Below are 6974 nucleotides of genomic sequence, written 5' to 3' on the forward strand. Positions count from 1 at the left end.
TTGTAGAGTTCCAGGTCCCCAGTGGAAAAGAGAGAGGGAGTCTCTCTAGCATGTCCATTATATTGGGAGCAGGCTACAGCCCCAAGGAAGCATCCGCTCAATTGAATGACTGCTCGTAGCTGCTCATCATAGCGTTAACCATGATTGCATTAGGTTTCATTACAGTGGGAATAAGCACATTGCAACTGGTAAACCTATGGAAATCGTATCCTAGTCAAGTTGACACAGAGCCCTAACCATTACACTTCACCCTTGTCAACTCATAACTTATAAACTGTATGTGTAGTCTCTAAATAAAGTAAATTGCAAAGTCATATTTATGCCTTAAAGCACATACAACTGAACACACACTGGCTCCATTTACATCTTATATGTCACAAATGAACAAAACAAAAATATTTGATGAACACATACAAAGAAAACCAAAAACATTTATTCATTTAAATGTTCAAAGGGCACATTGTATAAACCTGCCTCCTGCCCATGGGCACACGGCCTTACTTATTCCATGGGCCTAGAGTCCATAGCTGCTCTGTCTTTCAAAGCCTCCACCTCTGCTGCCGTCTCTGCTGTTGCTGCATTTCCAGGCAGGGATCCCGCGCTCCACTCATGCTTTTCCTTAATTATGGTCCTGGAATTGTCTGTTCCTGAAATGAAAACTATTCTCCCTTTTTAGGTATATATCTTCTACAATTACAACTTGACGATCACAATTTTTCCTACTAACAGTTATTCACAAGTGAGATCACAAAATCCTATCAGCTTCATTCCCCACCTTTCTTTCACCAGGCACCCATCTGGAAAAGAGGAAAGCTAGCCTGTTTTGTCCACTCATTCTAAAACTAAGCGTACCCTTGAAAGTATGTAAACCAGCTACTTTCTCCCATAATAGCCCCCCTCTTTTTGATAGCCAATGTCTAAATTGCCTGTTCCTATCAAGCCAGTACTGAGGAGACAAGCATGTTCCTTGATATGAAGAATTCTACTTGGAATTCTGTGTAGCTTCGTCCATAAACAGCTCAATTTAACAAATTGTAGCAATTGATACTTGCTCACAGTATCAAGCCTCCTTATTTTCTTCTGGTCGGCTCAGCCCTATCCTAGCTATCCAAATAAGGTCAAATGGGAACAAGATACAAGTTTGGGAGTTCACACACACCTCCCTGCACATCACACCAGCTGGCAACTTACTGTCAGTCCTGGTCCCCATAGGTTAGGTCAGTGCCTGTGGACTCAGGAGTTCACACAACTCCCTAAACCTCAAACCACTCAGACTTCCTGCTTCTCTTATCTCAAGGTCAACGGGTGCCAATAGAACATGTCCACACTCAGCCTATGTCTTCATTGCTGCATTTCCCTTAAGTCTACTCACATGTAGATCCAGGTGGTCACCAGCAAGCATATGACTTGCCAGTTCCCTTTAACTTTCAGTCCAAGAAGGAGTTTTCTCTGAAGGGCTGACTTTCCTTGCCTTGATACCTCTAACACTCAAAACATCAAATTCTCCACTTTTTTTCTCTGTTTGAATCTCCTGTTCTTTTCTCTGTTTGAATCAGAAGTTCTGGGTTGGTCTACATGTCTTATTAAATGCAAATGTCCCAACTCTGAAGGTTCTGGACGGGGCTCAGCATTCTACCCAAGGTCCCATACTCTACAAAAGCTTAAACCGAGAATCCTATTCCCCCCTACTCCCCTGGCAAATTGTAACTCCTCTTTTAGCAAATTCAGTCAAGTATAGGCTGAAGGTGGGCTTGTAAACTCTCTGTAATCATAATCCCCAATATTAATTTATATCACACATGTTATGTCTATTTTACAATAATGCGAAACCCAATATCCATAAGGCTGTCAAACAAAACTTTTTAAAACAACTCAAGTTCAATCTTTTCTTCTCCATTGGACTAACCTCATTCATACACATAAGGCCTTGAGCCTCTGGCAGTGCAGATTTCAGTAGGCCAAGGCCCTCTTATCAGCCATCCTTTTTAATCTGCATGTCACTGGTTCCAGGCAACTCCAGAAGCTGCTGCTCTCCCCTCCTCTGAAATATTTTATCCCATGCCCCTTCGTTCAGCCCAAGGCCAATTCCTATGAAGTGGTGATCACACAGGCCTTCACCCTATATCAGTGCTTTAAAAATTAGACTTGAGAACCAGTTTAGGAAACTCATCCTAATGGTTTTGTTTCTCTTAGAACCTCACTGTCTTGGTACCACATGCTTTAGGCCAGGTTTTGTAGAGATGCCAAATGAGTAAAACATATGTATGTATATATATGTACACATTATATTAGGAACAGTCCACACCCCAAGGAAGAATCCCCTCAGTTGATTGGCTGCTCATTGCACTCATCATAGAGTTAACCATGTCTGTATTGCATTTCAACATCATGGGAATAAGCACATCCCAACTGCTAAACCTTTGGGAATTGTGATCTAGTCGAATTGACACAGAACCCTAACCATTACACAGGGTAACCTGTAGTTTACCCTGAAAATTAATACAGCTGCACATTAAAATTAAAAAGTGGAAAATCAGAACGATTTAATAAACATTAACACAACAAAAATGAGGAAAAATCCACAAACAAAAAACTCAGTGCAGAAAATTATGTGGAACAAAGAAGCAAGCAGCTAAATAAAAAAAACAACAAACAGCAAAACGATAGCAATCAATTTTTATGTATCAGTAATATGCTGAGTGTAAATGGATTAAATACACCAATCAAAAGAGAAAAATGGAGAAGAAAACAGGGTCCTTCAATATGTGGTCTACAGAAGACACATCAAAAAGATGGAGACAACCTAAATGTCCATCAGCAGAAGGATGGTTAAATGAACTTTAGTATATACACACAATGAAATTCTACCCAATGTTAAAGAGCAATGATGAATCTATAGAACACTTCACAATATGGATGAACCTGGAGGACTTTACGCTGAATGAAATTAATCAATCACAAAAGGGCAACTATTGAGACCAGTGTTGTAAAAAGTTAGGAAAGGGTTTCTTAAATAAAAAAAAGCAATTTATTTTGGTTACAGGGGAGGGAGGGAGGGGAAGTTATTCATGGGTTAGAGGGTAGACATATGGGTGACAAGGCAGGCAATATACAACAAGAAGGAGATTAGCAGAGGAAAGATGAAAGTAGCAGGAGACACAGGAAAGAATGCAACTGTTGTTGTTGTCAGGTGCCATCGAGTCGGAACCGACTCATAGCGACCCCATGCACAGCAGAACGAAACAATGTCCGATCCTGGGCCAACCCCACCACCACTGCCACACTTGATGCCATCAGTGATGCCACCTGGCTGATCCATCTCGTTGGGGGTCTTCCTCTTTTTCTCTGACCCTCCATCTTACCCAGCATGACATCCTTCTCCAGCGACTGTTCTCTCCTGACAATATGTCCAAAGTATGAGAGACGAAGCTTAGCCATCCTGGCCTCCAAGGAGCACTCTGGCTGCACTTCTTCCAAAACAGATCTGTTGGTTCTTTTGGCAGTCCATGGCACTTTTAGTATTCTCCTCCAACACCATAACTCAAAGGCATCAATTCTTCTGCTGTCTTCCTTATTCACTGTCCAGCTTTCACATCCATATGAGGCTATTGAAAATACCATGGCTTGGGTCAGGCGCACCTTAGTTCTCAAGCTGACATCTCTGCTCTTCAACACTTCAAAAAGTTCCTCTGCCGCAGATTTGCCCAATGCAATAAGTCGTCTGATCTCTTGACTGCTGCTTCCACAAGTGTTGATAGTTGATCCAAGAAGAATGAAGTCCTTGACAACTTCAATCTTTTCTCTGTTGATAAGAATGTTGTTTATTGTATCAGGATTGACATCGAAATTTAAAGTGACAGTACCAACATAAAACCAAACAGCCATCACTCACCTCTCTGTCATGCTGTGGTGGCTTGAGTTGCTGTGATTCTGAGGGCTATGCCACCAGTATTTTAGATAACCGGCAGGGTCAGCCATTGTGGACAGGTTTCAGATGAGCTTCCAGACAAAGACAGACTAGGAAGAAAGAGTGACGAACTACTTCCGAATCGCTAGTCACTGAAAACTCTATGAATAGCAGAGAAACTGTTGAAGAGAGAGAGGTAAATACTGGTAACTGATGGTACATGGAAGGGATTGCAATCATTGTAATAAAGCAAAGTATAATGATTTGCTGAATGTAAAACTGATGATCTACTCTGTAAACCTTCGCTCAATTCACAATAAAAAGTTTTTAAAAAGATTTTAAATCTTTATGGGAGCAGACAGCTGCCTCTTTCTCTGCAGAGCCATGGTGGGTTTGAACTGACATCTGATGGTTAACGTGATCCTACAGCAGTGCTGTGATATATTTATGTCAGAGTTGGTACTAATTTCTGTTTATTTTTAAAATAGCAATGGAAACTTTCCTCTCTGATTGGTTCCTAAATGTTTTGAAGACTATTTAAATTCCTCCTTCTCCAAGTTGAATAACCTCCATATCTAATGTTTTCTATCACTTGTAAAGTTTGCTTTCTGAATTCAGATGTATCTTCTGTATTGCTCTTTAATTACGTGGCTAGAACTGGACCTAACAGCCCCAGGGGGACTGAAATGTTCATGTTTTTTTCCATCCTTTCCTTTTCAATATTGTGTTGAATGTTGCTTAAACACTATTAAATACCTACCATCTTACTCAGTCCTTTTTCATCTCATATTTGTCTAGGATACATTACTATTTATTTCTGATGAAGAATAATGGTACCATTTTCTTTTTGTTAATGTTGTATAGCAGTTACTACCCAGGTCATGCTGAGTGCTAATTACCTCCCCCATGCTGTTGAGTGAAAATGGACTCCATATCATTTCTCAGGGTTTAGGTGGTAACTGTAAATATGCCTTGTTGCCTCTCCAACTGGGCTGGTGTGGCCTGAAGTGCCCCATGTTGAGAACATGCCAGCCAAGAGGAAAATATTGTTACCTGTTGCTTTAGAAATGGAGAAGGAAAGAGCTGTTTGATAAAAATGGGCCCTGAATGTGCTGAGGTTACCCTATTCCAAAATAAAAGCTCATTACATTCACTTTGAAGATTCTGCTGTTTTTCACAGCTTTAATGATTACATTCTTTGTTGGGTATCTTTCTCTGCTAAATCTTAAATGATCAAAGGTGCATTGGGGATTCAAATAAAAGACAACTCTTCATATATGACAGGAGCTCTGGTGACACAGTGGGCTAAGCATTCTTAAACCTCAAAGTCAGTGGTTCAAGTTGCATCGGATAAAGATGAGACCGCTCCAGTAAAGATTTACAGGCTCGGAAACCCTATGCTGGAGTTCTGCTCTGTCCTGGAGGGTCACTACGAATAGGAATCGACTTGATGGCAGTGGGTTTTATTCACCTGACCCCTACTTTCTGGAGTATTTCAAGCAGACTTACAGGTATAGAGGAAAGTTGCCTCTTGCCTCAACAGAGTTAGAGGGAGTGTACGCCTGCCTTTAAGTTGTGGGAAAGAATCACTGAAGGATTTGGAAGATAATAAAGTCTCTAGGGCATTGTTGTTTCAGTAAAATTGGAAGAAACCATGTGTGAGTGCTATAAATTTTGACCCTCCATTGAAGGACATTAATTTGTATAATAAATTATAAAAGTACATTTGTCTCTTACTTGCAAATACGAAGTTGAAGGAGTGAACTAACTATAATTAAGATGATGTTTTGATTTTTGGCAACTATAAAATATTTTGCACACTTTTTTTTGGTAATGGCCTCTTGAGTGCAGCTTTTCATCATAAGATCTACTCAGTGAAACAGATGTAAGCAACTTTGTACACCAGTTTTCTGTACCTAATTATCATAAAATTGCTGGGTTATTTTATTTCTGGTTTTCATTTGCTACTTGGAGTTCACATTTTGGAAGTTAGTAAGAGGATTTCTAAGTGGTTCCACACTATAGTTTGTTCCATAGTCTCTGTAACCTTGTCAGACTGTTAATTGAGAGTAAAAAGTGTTAGGAGGATAAGTCATAGATATAGAGGTATTAAATAGCATGCTGCAGGTGCAGTAAACTAGCTTTTTCAGGGCATCTTGTGCTTAACAGCCTTTTTAATGATATGCTTGGTTCAGTTTCATTGCAGTAGGTTATTTAAAAATGACTGTACATTGATTGGATTATCATAAGTTCCATTCATTAAAATATATGATAATCAACTTTTACCTTTAGTCTAGCTCATTTTCACAAATTGAGTGTGCATAAAAATCATGAAAGTAAGATGTTTTCATTGGTGAGGAAATATTCCTATTGAAATACCTATTCTTATAGACAAAAGTAAAATAAGGACTCCAGGTAAATATTCAGGTTCCTTTTCATAAAAGTTCTGTGATTTTATTTACAGTCCTCTTTATAATGTTCTACTGTCCTTGTACTTTTAAAATTTCTACAGAAAACATATATCCTTTCCTAATAAAAAAAACACAGAAAAATCATACAAAAAACCTCAAATTCCTGGGGAAAAAAAAAAAGCAAACTTACTGAACTTGTAGATACTAGAGTAACCCCTGATACTATTTCCTTGAGTTAACCTTTAAACTTGAAACTGAAACCACCTTTCAGTCACATAGTACATTGGCTCATAAAGGAAACATCACCACCCGTGAATACTACGTTCTTTGAAACAATCATCTATGAGGGTAAGTCAGAAAGTATTGCTACTGGGGTTCTAATTCATACGTGTACAAGTTTATTTTAAACAAAATTTGTTTAAATATGTCTCTGATCAGTGGATGGCTGCACACAAGTTCTCTCAGGCACACACTTGTCTGAAGTATCATAGTTGTTGTTAAGTGCCATCGAGTCGGTTCCGACCCATAGCAGCTCTGAACAGGGTTTACGGGAGCAGAAAGCCTTATCTTTCTCCCGCGGAGCAGCTGGTAGTTTCGAACTGCTGACCTTGCAGTTCGCAGCCCAATTCGTAACCACTATGCTACCAGAGCTCCTT

General features: G+C 39.5%; 1 protein-coding gene across 2 annotated transcripts in view; it reads left to right on the forward strand.

The window, feature by feature from the left end:
- The window catches only part of SORT1 (sortilin 1), a 111124-nt gene that overhangs the window by 49590 nt on the left and 54560 nt on the right, over window positions 1-6974 (forward strand). The window lies entirely within an intron of this gene.

The sequence above is a fragment of the Chrysochloris asiatica genome, unplaced genomic scaffold, assembly GCF_000296735.1.
Source record: "Chrysochloris asiatica unplaced genomic scaffold, ChrAsi1.0 scaffold00085, whole genome shotgun sequence".
In the NCBI taxonomy this organism is placed as follows: domain Eukaryota; kingdom Metazoa; phylum Chordata; class Mammalia; order Afrosoricida; family Chrysochloridae; genus Chrysochloris; species Chrysochloris asiatica.